Raw genomic sequence first — 18,541 nt, 5'->3', positions numbered from 1 at the left:
GACAACTTAGGCGAGTACTTGGACTGCAGCTAAGCCTCCGAGTGAGAGGTTTGCTCTTCACTCGGTAGGATTTCTGATAACTTAGGCGAGCACTGGGCTGCAGCTAAGCCCCCGAGTGAGAGGTTTGCTCTTTGCTCGGTAGGATTTTTATATCTTAGGCGAGCACTGGGCTGCAGCTAAGCCCCCGAGTGAGAGGTTTGCTCTTCACTCGGTAGGATTTTTGATAACTTAGGCGAGTACTTGGACTGCAGCTAAGCCTCCGAGTGGAAGTCTGGCTTACCACTCGGTAGGATTTTATTTAATCTTAGGCGAAACGGATTCGCAGCTAAGCCTCCGAGTGGGAGTCTGACTCACCACTCGGAGGATTTTTACAAACTTAGGCGAAACGGATTCGCGGCTAAGTCACCCACTGAGGGGAAATTTTATTGGAAAAAATAAAAAGTGACAAAAATTATGGAGGAACTATGACACTATTATTTTGAGGTCCATGGACTAAAGAAGTACTTTATTGCAACTCATCCGAGTGATTAAATTTAAGTGTAAAATGGGCGGAGTAGTTCCGCGTTCCAAGCTCGGGGCTCGTCGATATTATGCTCGACGTTGTAAAGACGGTACGCCCCGTTGTGGAGAACTTTGGTGACGATGAAGGGTCCTTCCCAAGAAGGAGCAAGCTTGTGTTGTTTCTTCTGATCCACTCGGAGAACTAAATCTCCTTCCTGGAAGGCTCGACCCCTCACATTTCTGGCATGGAAACGACGCAAATCTTGTTGGTAGATGGTCGACCGGATCAGAGCCATCTCCCTTTCTTCCTCTAAAAGGTCGACTGCGTCCTGCCGCGCTTGTTCAGCTTCTGCTTTGTTGTAGATTTCAACTCGAGGAGCATTGTGGAGAAGATCACTCGGCAAGACTGCTTCAGCTCCGTAGACCAAGAAGAATGGGGTTCTTCCGGTCGACCGATTAGGTGTGGTCCGCAGTCCCCAAAGCACCGAGGGAAGTTCGTCGACCCAAGCTCCAGCTGCATGCTTGAGATGACGCATTAGTCGGGGTTTCAATCCCTTGAGAATCAGGCCATTGGCTCGCTCTACTTGTCCATTCGACTGCGGATGAGCGACTGAAGCGTAGTCGACTCGCGTGCCTTGAGAGTTACAGAAATCTCTGAATTCCTCCGAGTCAAAGTTCGACCCATTATCCGTAATGATGCTGTGCGGGACTCCATATCTGAATATTAGTTCCCTGATGAAGCTAACAGCAGCACCGGCGTCAAGGCTCTTGATTGGTTTAGCCTCAATCCACTTGGTGAATTTGTCGACTGCCACCAGTACATGCGTGAAGCCACTTCGCCCTGTTCTCAAAGGACCGACCATGTCCAACCCCCATACTGCGAAAGGCCAGACGAGTGGGATGGTCTTCAGAGCCGATGCAGGCTTGTGCGACATATTCGAGTAGAACTGACATCCCTCGCACTTATCCACTATTTCCTTTGCCATCTCATTCGCCTTTGGCCAGTAAAATCCGGCTCGGTAGGCTTTGGCCACGATGGTCCGAGAGGACGCATGATGACCACAGGTTCCCGAGTGGATATCATTGAGGATGATTCGACCTTCTTCTGGTGTTATGCACTTCTGACCAACTCCAGTCGCGCTTTCTCTGTATAATTGTCCTTTGATTACGGTGAAGGCCTTAGATCGACGGACGATCTGTCGAGCCTCTTCCTCATCCTCCGGGAGCTCTTTTCTCAGGATATACGCGATATATGGAACTGTCCAGTCGGGAATGACCACCAAGACCTCCATGACCAAGTCGACCACTGCTGGGACTTCAACCTTAGTCGGATCTGTGGCACTCTTGGGCTGTGGAGCTTCTTCGGTGAAAGGATCTTCTTTGACTGACGGAGTGTGTATATGCTCCAAGAACACACCACTCGGAATGGCTTCTCTCTTGGAACCTATCTTTGCTAGATCATCAGCTGCTTGATTTTTCAGTCGGGGTATATGATGGAGCTCCAACCCCTCGAACTTCTTTTCCAGCTTCCTCACTGCACTGCAGTATCCAGTCATGGCTGGGCTTCCCACGTCCCACTCCTTCATCACTTGGTTGACCACTAAATCCGAGTCGCCATAGACCATCAGGCGACGGATGCCGAGTGAAATGGCCATGCGCAATCCGTATAAGAGGGCCTCATATTATGCCTCATTGTTGGAGGAATCAAAGTGAATCTGGAGCACATATCTGAGCTTATCTCCTCTGGGGGAAACCAGGACAACCCCAGCACCGGAACCATTCAACATCTTAGAGCCATCAAAGAACATGGTCCAATGCTCCGAGTGAACTTCAGTCGGCTGCTGCTGTTCAATCCACTCGGCGAGGAAATCTGCTATTGCCTGGGACTTAATGGCTTTCTTTGCCTCAAACTTGATATCAAGGGGAAGAAGTTCAATCGCCCATTTAGCCACTCGACTAGTTGCATCTCTGTTGTGCAAAATCTCTGATAGTGGAGCGTCGCTGACGACTGTGATGGAATGATCAGAGAAATAATGAGCAACCTTCTTTGTGGTCATGTATATTCCATACACAAGCTTCTGATAATGAGGATATCTCTGCTTGGATGGAGTCAAGACTTCAGACAAATAATACACTGGGCGCTGAACTTTGAGAGCTTTTCCTTCTTCTTCCCGCTCGACCGTAAGCACAGTACTGATGACTTGTCCTGTGGCTGCGATATAGAGCAGCAGAGGCTCTTTGCTGATTGGAGCAGCAAGCACCGGCTGGGTGGAGAGCAGAGCTTTTAGCTCGGCAAACGCTGCATCAGCTTCTGGAGTCCACTCGAACTTGTCTGCCTTCTTCATCAGTCGGTAAAGAGGCAATGCCTTTTCACCGAGTCGTGAGATGAATCGACTTAATGCGGCCAAGCATCCAGTAAGCTTCTGGACATCGTGCACTCGCACAGGGCGTTTCATTCGGAGAATAGTGCCGATCTTCTCTGGATTAGCGTCGATTCCTCGCTCGGAAACGAGAAAACCGAGTAACTTGCCACCAGGAACTCCAAATGTGCACTTTGATGGATTGAGCTTGATATCATACCTTCTGAGGTTGGCAAATGTTTCGGCGAGGTCAGCGAGTAGATCGGAACCTTTTCGTGACTTGACGACGATATCATCCATATACGCTTCCACATTCCGACTGATTTGAGTGAGAAGACACTTCTGAATCATTCGCATAAATGTGGCTCCGGCATTCTTGAGGCCGAATGGCATGGTGATATAGCAGAAGCACCCGAATGGAGTGATGAAAGCTGTTTTTACCTCGTCGGGTCCGTACAAACGATCTGGTGGTACCCGGAGTAGGCGTCTAGAAAAGACAGTCTCTCGCATCCCGCGGTCGAGTCAACAATTTGATCTATGCGAGGGAGAGGAAAATGATCTTTCGGGCAGGCCCGGTTGATGTGCTTGAAATCGATGCACATTCGGAGCGATTTGTCCTTCTTAGGAACCATGACAACATTAGCGAGCCATTCGGAGAGGTATATCTCTCGGATAAATCCTGCCGCCAACAGTCGAGCCACTTCCTCACCAATGGCTTTTCTCTTCTGGACGGCGGACCGCCGAAGATGCTCTTTGACTGGTTTTGCAGATGAGTCGACTCTTAGGCGATGCTCAGCCAGTCCCCTGGGAACACCTGGCATGTCAGCGGGCTTCCATGCAAAAATGTCCCAGTTCTCACGGAGGAACTGGATGAGCGCTTCTTCCTATTTCGGGCCGAGTGTTGTGGAGATGTGGGTCGGAGCTGCATCGGGGTCGGTCGGGTGAATGTGAACAGGCTTTGTCTCACCGGACGACTGAAATGCAGATTCTGTGGCGGGTTTCTTGGATCGCAGCAAATCACTCGGATCTGCATTTTGCTTGTATTCTTCGAACTCGACCGCTGTCACCTGGGAATCGGCAATCTTTGAGCCCTTCTGAAAGCACTCTTCTGCCTTTTTCCGATCACCGGTGACAGTGATCACTCCTTTAGGGCCGGGCATCTTCAATTTGAGGTACACGTAACATGGTCGAGCCATGAACCGTGCATAAGCTGGTCTCCCCAAAATGGCATGATATGCACTCTGAAAATCCACGACCTCAAACGTCAACTTCTCTTTGTGAAAATGTTTCGAATCACCAAACACCACGTCTAGAGCTATTTGGCCGAGTGACTCGGCTTTCTTCCCTGGTATAACTCCATGAAAGCTCATGTTACTGGTGCTCAGTCGGGACATCGGAATGCCCATTCCTTTCAGCGTGTCTGCATACAACAAATTCAGCCCACTACCACCGTCCATCAGCACTTTTGTCAGTCGAGTGCCTTCAACAACTGGATCGACCACCAAAGCTTGCCTCCTAGGGGTGGCAATATGAGTCGGGTGATCAGATTGGTCGAATGTGATGGGTGTTTGGGACCATCTCAGATAATTTGCTTTTGCTGGGGCGACCATGTTCACCTCTCGGTTAATGACTTTCAATCGACTCTTGCTTTCCACATCTGCAAAGATCATCAGAGTGGAGTTGATATGTGGATATCCTTCCTCACTGTCCTCCTTGTCTGCGGGCTTGTCCGACTCCTTCTCCTTGTCCTTAGACTGTTTTCCATGAAACTGCTGGATCAGGAGTCGACATTGGCGAGTGGTATGCTTCGGGTAGATGATATTCCCCTCTTCTTCTTTCTTCATGTGGATGTGACACGGCATATCCATCATGTCGTTCCCTTCCTTATCCTTTACCTTCTTAGGGTTCCAGGATCCTTTTGGTTTCCCTTTAATCTTTCCCTGAGTCACGACCAGAGCCTCTCCAGGAGCTGCCGGTTCAGCCTTCCGCTTCTGTTTCCGACTGGTGTTTCCCTTTTCCGACTGACTCGGCTTGTGCTTGCCGCTTCGGAGTCGGTCTTCTTCTTCGCCGTTGGCGTACTTGGTAGCAATCTCCATCATCCGACTCAAGGTCATGTCACCGGTTCGACCAAATTTCAAACTCAATTCTCTATTCTTGACACCATCCTTAAAGGCGCAGACTGCCTGATGATCAGACACATTCTCCACAGTATGGTGCAAAGTGATCCATCTCTGAATATACTCCCTGAGAGTCTCATTGTTCTTCTGCACGCAGACTTGCAGCTCCGTCAATCCAGCCGGTCGCTTGCAAGTTCCTTCAAACGTTCTGATGAACACTCGGGACAGATCTTCCCAAGTGTAAATGCTGCTAGGAGGTAATTGAGTCAACCATGCCCTGGCAGAACCTTCCAGCATGAGGGGCAAATGCTTCATGGCCACCTCGTCGTTCCCACCACCAATCTGAACTGCCACTCGGTAGTCCTCAAGCCAAGTTTCAGGCTTAGACTCACCAGTGAACTTGCTGACTCCTGTTGCCAACCTGAAATTGGGAGGGATAACTGCGGCTCTGATAGCTCTGCTGAAACATTCAGGACCAGAAACATGCACTCGACTGCTTGTGGGCGCATCTCTGTCGAGTCCACCTCGATGGGCTCTGTTCTGGTCGACTAAGCCTTGCACGATAATGGATCGCGCGTCAAAGCCTGGTTCTTTGGGGTCGACTGAAACTCTTCGCCCCGCACTGAGCTGGCGTCTGTCATCTTGCTGCCGAGGAGCGTAAGACCCACCCCTCGGAGGGGAATTGGGCACTCGACGCCTATCATCTCGGTCGAGTTAGTCACCATATTGGTCTCGCCGATTCTCGCTCCCTTCACGCCGCGGAGGCGATCTGGGGCTGTGAGCCGACTGAACCATATTCGCAGCGACGGATCGACTGTGAATTCTGTTGCGCGACTGCGACACGGCCGAATTCTGATCTCCTGCTGCCCGGAGCAGATCCCTGATCTGCATCAAGCCTCTGCCAGCTTCCGACTGAGAGGGCTGGATGGACTCTGCTATACGGGTCGCAGCTGCTAAATTCTGGATTGGGGTTCGATATACCTGAGTCGGCGGGAAGAGTTGACGTCGACTGGTGTCGGGGACTCGTTGTCGCGCGCGCTCGTCGAGTGCTCGCTGAAGATTCTCCAGTCGAGTGCGTTCAGCCAAATTGGCTAAACGAGCCTCCTCCAAGGCGCGAGCCTCGGGGGTTTCTCCTACGATGGGAGTACGCAGGACATCCACGTTCCTGCGGCGAAGTTCCTCTCTTTGCAGAGAGTCGAGTGGCTCGGGCTGGTAATCTTCGTGGTCTCGCGCGGGGTCGCCTCCGTCGCCTGCCCCACCATCACGGGCGAAGCCAGGGGGACTGCAGGGCCCGTCGACCATCAGGATTTCCGCCGCTGGATCACTGCTATCACACTTGGATGCAGTCTCTACGGAGCCAGTCGACAGATCGAACAGGCCATAGAGAGATTCGTCGGGCTCGATTGCCGCAACTTGAGTGGTGGCCGTCTGGCGAGCCACCGCGTGCCTCACCCACCGCTGAAGCCTCGACCGGCCCGAGCGCTTGCACTGGCGGGAGACCGGGAGGGTGGTCGATGGGGGAGTCGACCGATACGGGGTCGACGGTTGCCGCAGCAGAACGCCGCGGACACATGCGCGAAAATGCGTCGCACCGCGGACGGGGAGCGCATCGACGTCGAGTGGAGCCTCCTGGAGCCAGGCGGAGTCGTCGGCGACGAAGGTGAGAGCACCGAGACGGATCTCTCGACCCTCAACCAAAACTCCAGCAGTCATCATGATGAAAGTACTCGGAAGAACCACAACTTCTCCACAAAATCGCTAAAACACCGGCCCCACGGTGGGCGCCAACTGTCGTGGTTCTAAGTCTGACAGTAGAGTGGGGGGTAGGTATGGAGAGGCAAGGTCCTAGCTATGGAGAGGTTGTAAACACAAGAGATGTACGAGTTCAGGCCCTTCTCGGAGGAAGTAAAAGCCCTACGTCTCGGAGCCCGGAGGCGGTCGAGTGGATTATGTGTCTATGAATTACAGGATGCCGAACCCTTCTGCCTATGGAGGGGGGTGGCTTATATAGGGTGCGCCAGGACCCCAGCCAGCCCACGTAATGAAGGGTTTAAGGTGTATTTAGTCCGGGGCGTTACTGGTAACGTCCCACATAAAGTGTCTTAACTATCATAAAGTCTACTTAACTACAGGCCGTTGCAGTGCAGAGTGCCTTTTGACCTCCTGGTAGTCGAGTGAGTCTTCGTGGTCGAGTCCTTCAAGTCAGTCGAGTGAGTCCCTCGTTGGTCGACTGGAAGGTGACCTCTTCTAAGGGTGTCCTTGGGCAGGGTACTTAGATCAGGTCTGTGACCCTACCCTAGGTACATGACCCCATCAGGTATATCCTTCGTTGACCATGAGAGCTTGTGATGGGCTAAGTTGGGACACCCCTGCAGGGTATAAACTTTCGAGAGCCGTGCCCGCGGTTATGTGGCAGATGGGAATTTGTTAATGTCCGGTTGTAGATAACTTGACACCTAATTCGAATTAAAACACATCAACCGCGTGTGTAGCCGTGATGGTCTCTTCTCGGTGGAGTCCGGGAAGTGAACACGGTTTTGAGTTATGTTTGACGTAAGTAGGAGTTCAGGATCACCTCTTGATCATTGCTAGCTTCACGACCGTTTCGTTTGCTCTCTTCTCGCTCTTATTTGCGTATGTTAGCCACCATATCATGCTTAGTCGCTGCTGCAACCTCACCACTTTACCCCTTCCTTACCCATTAAGCTTTGCTAGTCTTGATACCCATGGTGATGGGATTGCTGAGTCCTCGTGGCTCACATATTACTACAACATCAGTTGTAGGTACAGGTTATGCAATGATCATGACGCGAGAGCGATGTTTGCTTGTCTTGGAGTTCTTCTTCTGCTTCTTCTTTGATCAGGGGATAGATTCCAGGTCGGCAGCCTGGGCTAACAGGGTGGATGTTGTTTGAGTTTCTGTTTGTGTTCCATCCGTAGTCGGATGGTGCTCTTATGTAAGATGATGTTGTATTCGTGTGGCATTGTAGGCCTTATGTATGTATCCATATCTATTATGTAATGTTGATGTAATGATATCCACCTTGCAAAAGCGTCTTCAAGATGCGCTTCTATCCTTGGTGGGACCTTCGAGTTCCTTTAGGATAGGGTCGCATCTTGGGCGTGACAAGTTTGTATCAGAGCCTCGACCGACCCTAGGAGCCCCCTTGTATGATCATGTAGTTTGGCCGTTGTCGAGTCTAGAAGAGAACTGTTTTCTGAGTCTAGTTATATCGGAGAGTAGGAATTCTTTTTACTCCTCAGCCCTTCGTCGCTCTGGTGAGGAATCTTGACGTAGGTGTTTTGAATTACTTCTCTTCCCCTTCAAATTTTTCTTTAGGTTCACGCAGTTGGTTTTCCGGTTGTTGGTTCTCATCTCTTTTTATCCGGTGCATTTCTCATCGAGTTGACTCGAGCCTCTTCATCTTTGCCAAGTTCAATCCTCAGTTCGCTCTCAATGAAGTTGTTTCCCCATCCTTAGTTGTTTTCTTTTTCTGCCCGCCCACCCTTTTCTTCTTGGAGCTGGAGTCCGTAATCGAGTATCCACCCTACTCGTGCGAAGCATTTGCATTCTTTCAACCGGTGTTTCCTCTTGAAGTTATTCATCGGTTTTTCCCCTTCCAAGTTGCCTTTGTTTTTCCCTCCCTCCCACCCTCTTCTTCCCGGAGCCTGAGTCTGTTTTGAGCATCAATTTCATTCGTGTGGAACCTCTTCAGTCTTTCGTCAATTGTTTCAACCGGTGATTTCTGGTCTAGTTCGTTAGTCTTCATCTTTTTCTTTTCCGGTGGATTCAATTCTAATTTTCTGCAGTGATTATATTCTTTCCCTTGGTTAAAATGTTTTCCCCTTGCTCGTTCGCCTCTCGCCAGTTTATCTTTCCGGAGTGCTCAAGACATCTCAGGAGATTCGTCTACATTCCAATTAATTCGAGGTTGTCACCTCATTCAAATATTTCAATTGGTCCGGTGCATCATCTATCTGTTCAACAGTCCTTTGCAACGGTGTGTTCCTTTTCAGTGGGCCCTAACCCACAGGTCTTTTCCCAGGATCTTACCTGACTCTCCTGATTCTCCCGGGGTTATTCTCAAATTCTTTTCAAGTTTGACGTAAGTATGAATTTCATCAGTCAGATGCCTTCTCCAAGATCGCTCCCAAATTCTTTTATGTTCGGGACAATCTTTCCTCTTTTCATTCTCCCAGAGTTTTTCAACAATTTTGGTGGTGTTTTTCGGCGTCTTTTGAAGACCGAAGAAGAGTTTTTCCTCTAAATCTTGCCTGTTCTCTCGAAGTTTCGTGGTTCTAGCTTCATGTTATGTTCGCGAATTATTCCGTTTGTAAGATATTCTTTTCTTACCCATCCGGAGTATGTCAGAAGTTGTTTTCCCGTTTCTTTTCTCCGGAGGCCATCGTTCCAGAGGAATTCTTTGTCCTTACATTTCAGCTACCGTTATCCAATTATCCCGGTGCTTCGTTCAAGTGTTCTTTAATCAGCTCATTATCTCTTCGTTCTTTTGCATCTAAATCCCCTCAAGCATATTTGTTGTTCTAATTCTTCTCGGTGATTCATTCTCTTCCGTCAGTCATTTTCTAATTCTTACGGTGGTTGGTTTAAGATTCTTTTTCCTTGATTATCATATTAATTCATTCATTCTTTCCAATCCTACCGGTGGTTCATGAAGACTTTCTCAAGTTTGCACTATATCTCTCTTAATCCTTCTACGAGAATAAGTAATATGCAAAATCCATTGCTTGTCATCAATTTATTTGATGAAGGATAAGCATACAATAAATCTTATTCTTATTTGCTCAAAGTGATTAATCCCTTCCTTCAGAGTTTGTTCGTGAGGAATAAATTCTAGTTCCAAGTGTTTTCATCTTTTCTTTTCTGGAGTTCAAATTTCCTCGGACATTTCGTCGGAACCTCCATCTAAATCATTGCAAGGCTCATCTTATTCTTGCATCCTTCGTTCTATCTCATCATCTTTTTTGTCACCGGAGTTTGTCACGGTGGTTCTTCTTGATTTAGTTCATTCTTCAAGTGTTAATCAAGACTTTGTTGGAGGAATTCAAGTATCTTTTCTTCTCGCGTCTCGAAGTGCAGTTAATTATCCGTATTCTTCTGAAGTGGAGTTTTGCATTTCTTCGTTCTTCTAAGCTATCCAATTATTTCCGTTTGTGGCCGGTTATCACCTTATGATCTTGAGATGTTACCTATAAGTCCACAACAAGCTTATTCTTTTCATTGTTGATTTTCTCAACAACTCCGTTTAAACCTTCCTTCTAAGGATGCTTTCAATTTCATTCATGGAACAAGTTATCATTTTATTCTCTGTTCTTTTCATTCAACTTTTTCAATTCTTTCTGGAGGTTTTGTGTTATGTCTTCATCAAGTATCATTCCATCCTCTTAAGCTTGTATTCCATTCCTCCATGTTTCAGCTGGAGTGCTGCCTAAATCCTTTCAGTCATATTCGTTTCTTATCTCGTTCTAACCGGAGTGGTTTCATAGTCTATTTCATTCCGTGAGCTTTCGATCCTTGTCATTCTCGTCGTTCCTCTCTTCTTCTCGAGTGCTCTCGATTCTTTGCTTCTTCTCTTGAGTTCTTATTTCACCAAATCCCTTTTCCCTTCTGTCTCGGTCCTAAGATCTCGGGACGAGATCTCTTGTTAGTGGAGGAGAGTTGTAACGCCCCAGATTCGATGCGCCAGGTGTCTTCCAGTTATTCGCCGTTATTGCCATGTCATTTGCTTGCGTGTTGCATTTTGCCATGTCATCTTGTGCATCTCATTTTGCATACGTGTTCGTCTCATGCATCCGAGCATTTTCCCCGTTATCCGTTTAGCAATCCCGCACTCCTGTGTCCTCCGGCGCCCCCCTTTTACCTCTTTTCGTGTGCGGGTGTTAAACATTCTCAGAATGGTCCGTGATTTGCCAAGCGGCCTTGGTACACCACTGGTAGACCGCCTGTCAACTTTCGTGCCATTGGAGTCTGTTTGATACTCCAACGGTTAACCGGGGAACCGTAAAGGCCTCTTTTGTGTGCAGCCCAACACCCCTCCAAAGTGGCCCAATAACCCATCCAAACCCCCTCCATGCTCTCGGTCGTTCGATCACGATCGTGTGGGCGAAAACCGCACCCCATTTGGACTCTCCTAGCTCCCTATGCCTATATAAACTCCCCCTCCCCCGAAATTCTCGGTCTAACCCTAGCCTTCCTCTTCCTCATGCAGCCGGACACGTCCAACCCCACGTCGGACATGTCCACCGCCCCAGCCACCTCACTCCGACCAATCGGAGGAGGTCACATCACCCCGCCGCCGTCAACAACTCCGGCGAGGTCCGTGGATCGGGATCAGATCCACCACCTCGCCCATCCAAACGGGCGTCTCCGCCCCGGATCTCTCCATCCCGCACCACTCCGTCCACTTCTCTACGAGGTTGATTTTTTCTCCAAGTCCCTGAGATCTCTACATTCTAGTGCCCTGTTCATTGCATCATATCACCTTGCATGCTGCTTCGTTTCATGCGCATAATATGTCAGAATGTTCATCATAGATGCTCTTCATTTCATTCCATTGTGCCATGCTAGTTTGAGTTAATCTTGATGCTCTAATCATCGTTGTAAGAGTGCTATATGATGTTAACCTGCTGAAACTGTTATAACTTGGTGATTTGTCTTTTTCATTGCATTTTGTGTGTGCATCCTTTGAGCTTGATGTCTACATGAGTTTTGAGATACATCATGCCATCTTTACAGGAGTTAAATCCATGTATTTTTGTGAGTCTTGTAGTGAGTGCATCGAGCTCGTGAAGTAGGGTACTTGCTGTTACTCTTTTGCTAGGCTAAATCTGCTATATCATGATGCTATGTAAACCTGCTGCTACAAGTAATTCTATGCATAATCAGGAGATGTTCACTAAGGTTGTTTTGTTGTACATGTCATACTCTATCCATTAATGCCCTGGTTGCATTTATAGCCTGCTGTAGCTTATTGTAATCTTTCTCTCAAATTGCTAAATAATATTGCTCTCAGCCTGTTAACATTAAGTTCAGTTTTGCCATGTGTTTTGCTAGTGATCCATTCATCCTATGAACTTGTTCTTGCCATTATTAGCTTCATGAACATGTCTTATTAATGTTGGTTACCTTGACATGCCATGTATTGCTCTGTGGTGAGTGGTTCAAGCTCACCAACATGCCTACTTATTGTTGTTCCTGCCATGTATGAATCTGTCATATCATTTGCCATGTTTGCATGGATGATACCATCTTTTCTGTTGATCTTTGGAATTAGTTCACTAAGGGATTTTTGTTCTTTGTCTTTAGTATTAGCATGCCTTGCGTTTGGTTGCCATGATAAGTTCCTGTAGCATGTTGTTTGATAGCTCTAAACATTGCAACCTGATGTTATTGCTGCTAAGTCTGAAACTGTTATAATATGCAATCTTGCCATGTCCTTTTGAGCGTGTTATAGTGTTTTCTGGAGATAGTTCAGTGTTCATGTGTTTTCATGCTTAATCTGTACTTCATGCCCATGCCTTTTGTTTTCACGTTGAGATGCTGTAGCATATTTGTTTGATGCTTGCAAGATGCCTAGTTGCTGTTTTGGACAGCTTATCCTTTAAACTTGTATAGAGTATATGTTGAACCGTTGCTCCATTTTGAGTGTGCTCTATATGAAACTTGCTTAGAATTGCATGTAGTTTCATATTATCATGTTGCATCCATGTTTTGAGAGTGTTTGCTTGATGTTTGAATGCATTTTGCATTAATGGCATGTTTAACTTGTTTTGCTCATATCTTCTAGGCCGTAGCTCCGAACTAAATGAACTTTATATGTAACTTGACTAGAATTTTGCGTAGGTCATCTCGATGCATCTTAACTTGCTGTTTAACAACTTGAACATAAGTTTTATTTAGTTCTGGACCAATTTCTAAATTTACATATGAGGACTTACTGGATTTGTTATATGTTGTTCCCAACCTCATTTAAACTTGTTTTGATGTGTTGCTCTTGTATGCATCATCTCTTGCCATGAGTAGCTTCATGTAGCTTGTCATGCATCATACTTGGTTGAGCATCATGCCTTGTCATGTGTGGTGTGTTTACTATGTTGTGCTTCTTCTCGATAGTTCCCGTTTCCTTGCGATCGTGAGGATTCGTTCGTCTACGCTTGGTTCGTATTCGTGGCTTCATCTTCTTCATGGACTCGTTCTTCTTCCTAGAGGGATTACAGGCAAGATGACCGCTACCCTGGATCTCATTACTATCATTGCTTTGCTAGTTTCTTCGTTCTATCGCTATGTTGCGCTTCCTATCACTTGTTCCTCAAGCCTCCCCAAAGTGCCATGTCAGCCTCTAACCTTTCTACCCTTCCTAGCAAACCGTTGCTTGGCTATGTTACCGCTTTGCTCAACCCCTCTTATAGCTTTGTTAGTTGGAGGTGAAGTTGAAGATTGCTCCATGGTGGACAGGATTATGTTGGGATATCACAATATCTCTTATATTATTAATGCATTTATATACTTGGTAAAGGGTGGAACGCTCGGCTTTATGCCTGGTGTTTTGTTCCACTCTTGCCGCCCTAGTTTCCATCATATCGGTATTATGTTCCTGGATTTTGCGTCCCTAACGTGGTTGGGTGATTTATGGGACCCCCTTGACAGTTCGCTTTGAATAAAACTCCTCCAGCAAGGCCCAACCTTGGTTTTACCATTTGCCTCACCACCACCTACTTTTCCCTTGGGAGTCGCTCTCTCGAGGGTCATCTTTATTTTAGCCCCCCGGGCCAATGCTTGTCTAAGTGTTGGTCCAAACCCAGTGATGTTCGGTGCCCCCTGGGCAACCAGGGTCTATGCCAACCCGACGTCTTGCTCATCCGGTGTGCCCTGAGAACGAGATATGTGCAGCTCCTATCGGGATTTGTCAGCACAGTGGGTGGCTTTGCTGGTTTTGTTTTACCATTGTCAAAATGTCTTGTAAACAGGGATTCTGAGACTGATCGGGTCTTCCTGGGAGAAGGTATATCCTTCGTTCACCGTCAGAGCTTGTGATGGGCTAAGTTGGGACACCCCTGCAGGGTATAAACTTTCGAGAGCCATGCCCGCGGTTTTGTGGCAGATGGGAATTTGTTAATGTCTGGTTGTAGATAACTTGATACCTAATTCGAATTAAAACGCATCAACCGCGTGTGTACCCGTGATGGTCTCTTCTCGGTGGAGTCCGAGAAGTGAACACGGTTTTGAGTTATGTTTGACATAAGTAGGAGTTCAGGATCACCTCTTGATCATTGCTAGCTTCATGACCGTTCTGTTTGCTCTCTTCTCGCTCTTATTTGCGTATGTTAGCCACCATATCATGCTTAGTCGCTGCTGCAACCTCACCACTTTACCCCTTCCTTACCCATTAAGCTTTGCTAGTCTTGATACCCATGGTAATGGGATTGCTGAGTCCTCGTGGCTCACAGATTACAACAACATTAGTTGCAGGTACAGGTTATGCGATGATCATGACGCGAGAGCGATGTTTGCTTGTTTTGGAGTTCTTCTTCTGCTTCTTCTTTGATTAGGGGATAGGTTCCAGGTCGGCAGCCTAGGCTAGCAGGGTGGATGACGTTTGAGTTTCTGTTTGTGTTCCATCCATAGTTGGATGGTGCTCTTATGTAAGATGATGTTGTATTCGTGTGGCATTGTATGCCTTATGTATGTATCCATATCTATTATGTAATGTTGATGTAATGATATCCACGTTGCAAAAGCGTCTTCAAGATGCGCTTCTATCCTTGGTGGGACCTTCGAGTTCCTTTAGGATAGGGTCGCAACTTGGGCATGAAACAGGGCCCCTTAGATTTTCCCTTAAACTTTCCTTGAGCTACTGCTGCAATCTCACCAGGTGCCGCAGGCTCGGTGTCGGTGTCAAAACCGGCGGATCTCGGGTAGGGGGTCCCGAACTGTGCGTCTAGGCGGATGGTAACAGGAGACAAGGGACACGATGTTTTACCCAGGTTCGGGCCCTCTTGATGGAGGTAAAACCCTACGTCCTGCTTGATTAATATTGATGATGTGTGTTACAAGAGTAGATCTACCACGAGATCAAGGAGGCTAAACCCTACAAGCTAGCCTATGGTATGATTGTTGTTCGTCCTACGGACTAAAGCCATCCGGTTTATATAGACATCGGAGAGGGCTAGGGTTACACAGAGTCGGTTACAATGGAAGGAGATCTACATATCCGTATCGCCAAGCTTGCCTTCCACGCCAAGGAAAGTCCCATCCGGACACGGGACAAAGTCTTCAATCTTGTATCTTCATAGTATTGGATTCCGGCCGATGATGATAGTTCGGCTATCCGGACACCCCCTAGTCCAGGACTCCCTCAGTAGCCCCTGAACCAGGCTTCAATGATGACGAGTCCGGCGCGCATATTTTCTTCGGCATTGCAAGGCGGGTTCCTCTTCCGAATAATTTATAGAAGATTGTGAACACCAGGATAGTCTCCGGCTCTGCAAAATAATTTCCACATACCACCATAGAGAGAATAATATTTACACAAGTTCAATCTGCTGACGTATTTCGTGGCGTGTCGTCACACCACTACCAAGCCTTTACTCGAATTGTTTTTATTGTACCACCTCAGTGCGTTTAGCGAAGCGGTTTCCTTGTCACGTCTTGTCGACGGAGAGATCGTGTTCCCCTTATTCCGGGATTCCCATCAATACGGACGTGGGTAACCCAACTGCGCCATTGATTGCGGCGCTTGAGGGATAAGCGAGTTTTATCAGGCCGGTGGGGACGCATGTTTTCGTCCGCCCATATAAGGGGATAAAGATCCAACCCTTTTACCTGCGCCTTCTTCCTCCTTGCCTTATCCATCTCTGCGAACTCGAGCTCTAGCGCCCAAGTCCGCACCTCTCACCTCAACCTCCTCCAACTATGTCCGGAGCGGGAGGCAAGTGGATGGCCTCCTCCGTTACGGAGGGGCACATCCAGAAGCTGCACAGCGCCGGATATTTGTCCAGCAACATCGCGCATCGGCTCCCCGACGAGGGAGAGCTCATCCCCACCCCCAGGCCCCATGAGAGGGTAGTATTTCTTACCCATTTCCTCTGCGGACTGGGCTTCCCACTCCATCCCTTTGTCCGGGGGCTCAGGTTCTACTACGGCCTGGATTTCCATGATCTGACTGTCAGGACCCCGACTCAATGCCACATTGATCTAGCATGTAACACCTCATATCACTTTGCGGCCTCACGCACGGTATCCCCACGGGTGTCGCCTTACCTTTGCCCGGGACCGTTTGCGTCTTTTGGCACACGTATATGATAGTGTCGCTAGCATCCATATGATAAGGAGCCCGGGCTGACATGGCTAGTCGTAAACCCAAAGTGGCACAAGCTTACAGGGACAGGCATCCATGACCCAACATCGAACGTGTCGGTCATCAATGAGTGAATCCAGGTTGTAGCACTGGGCTAGCAGGACTCCGGTGAACCGGGCTGTAGCGGGCTAACAGGACTCCGGTATTCATCGCGTGACATTTCCCCGAAGGGACAGACACAGGAACGAAGAAGGACACATGCCGGCTAGCCTAAGTGTTCCGGAGTAGTAGCAAGCTACCATGGCTCAGTGGAAACACTAGGAGACATTTCCCGGTAAGGGAGGCTACTAAGGATAAACAACTAGATAGTCAGATCCCACACATACCAGGCATTTCAATAACATACACACAATATGCTCGATATGTGCAAATACAACATGGCATCACAACATGACTCTACAACTCAAGTATTTATTTCAATAGGCTCCGAGGAGAGAGATATTAAAATCATGGGTCTCACGACCCAACATTCAGAGCATACAAGTCAAAGCACATGCGGAAGCTTAACATGTCTGAGTACAGACATCTACAGAAGAAAAAGGCTGAGAAGCCTGACTATCTACCAGATCCTGCCGAGGGCACAAGATCATAGCTGAGGTAACAAGCTAAACGTCGAAGTCCACGAGGAACTACAAGCGAGACTGAAGTCTCTCTGCAAAAACATAAATTAAGCAACGTGAGTACAAATGTACCCAGCAAGACTTACATCAGAACTATCTACATATGCATCATTATCAACAAAGGGGGTGGTGGGGTTTAATTGCAGCAAGCCAGCTTTGACTCAGTGGCTAACCTGAACTACAACTACAAGTAACTCTTTTGAGGTGGCACACACGAGTCCACATATTCACCATATCAATACACCACTATGGATCCGCTCTCGTTTCCCTATGAGAACGCCATCCATAGCACTCACGCTTATCTTGCGTATTTTAGAGTATCCACTTCAAGTTATCTATGAACTGTACAGGCAACCCAGAAGTCCTTTACCGCGGACACGGCTATTCGAATAGATGATGTTAACCCTGCAGGGGTGTACTTCTTCACACACGCTCTCACCACTTACCGCCGTTTACACGACATGTACTCGGCAACCTTCAAGCGGAAGCCCAGCGAGGGTGTCGGCCACAACCTGACTAACCACACAAGTCTCTCGTCCAGGTTTATCGCCTATTCGGGTTCCATCCGCAAGGAGATCCGGCCGGGGTGTCGCTCACGGCCCCAAACGATGTGTGCAGGGTTCCCAAGCCCACCATCCGGGTGCTACTTGGTACACTGGGCCACTGTGCCTAGTCTGTCCCAAGCCCATCTGTACCGGGTGCCACTTGGTAGACTACTAACACTACCTACAAACACCAGAAACTAGTTGCAACTCCTGGACAGAGATCATGTTGATTAATAAGTCGGGAGAGCTTGGAGCGCCCGGAGCCCAATGTGTGGTAGTAACTGATCATGGATCACAAACACAGAACTCAGTTCCTGAGGACGGCTGCAATGAGACAACCCACCATGTACTCCTACATGGCCTCTCACCGCTACCTTTACCAAATCATGTTCACACGCTTAGTTCACACACAGTAGGGCATGCTCACACACCTCTGATTCATCCCCGGTGAATCAGACCTGACTCAACTCTAAGCAGTAGCAGGCATGACAAACAAGCACGAATGAGTAGGCACATCAGGGCTCAAACAACTCCTACTCATGCTAGTGGGTTTCATCTATTTACTGTGGCAATGACAGGTCATGCAAAGGATAAAGGAGTTCAACTACCGCAGCATGTAACAGTTGAATCGGTGTTGTCCTAATGCAGTAAAAGAGAGCAGGAGCGAGAGAGTGGGATTGTATCGGAATGAACAAGGGGGTTTTTCTTGCCTGGCACTTCTGAAGATAATATAGTTCTTCATCGGTGTCATCCAACTCATCGTCGAAACGCGTCTATCGAGAGGGCAATTACCAGCAACTGAGAGAGAAACACAATCAATGCAATGCACAATATGATGCACGATCATGACATTACAAAATGAGTGTGTAGGGCTAATGCAACTACAACAATTTAAATGAAGTTGGTTTGAATCCAAGATTCAAATTCAAACTCCATATGTGGATATTTAAATGCCTTTAAATGATTTGTGCTAAACAGCAACTATAAGTTGTTCTAACATGCACGAAAATGGTACAGATG

The sequence above is a fragment of the Triticum dicoccoides genome, chromosome 1B (genome assembly GCF_002162155.2).
Source record: "Triticum dicoccoides isolate Atlit2015 ecotype Zavitan chromosome 1B, WEW_v2.0, whole genome shotgun sequence".
NCBI lineage: Eukaryota > Viridiplantae > Streptophyta > Magnoliopsida > Poales > Poaceae > Triticum > Triticum dicoccoides.
Note: the sequence above shows the minus strand (reverse complement) of the source record.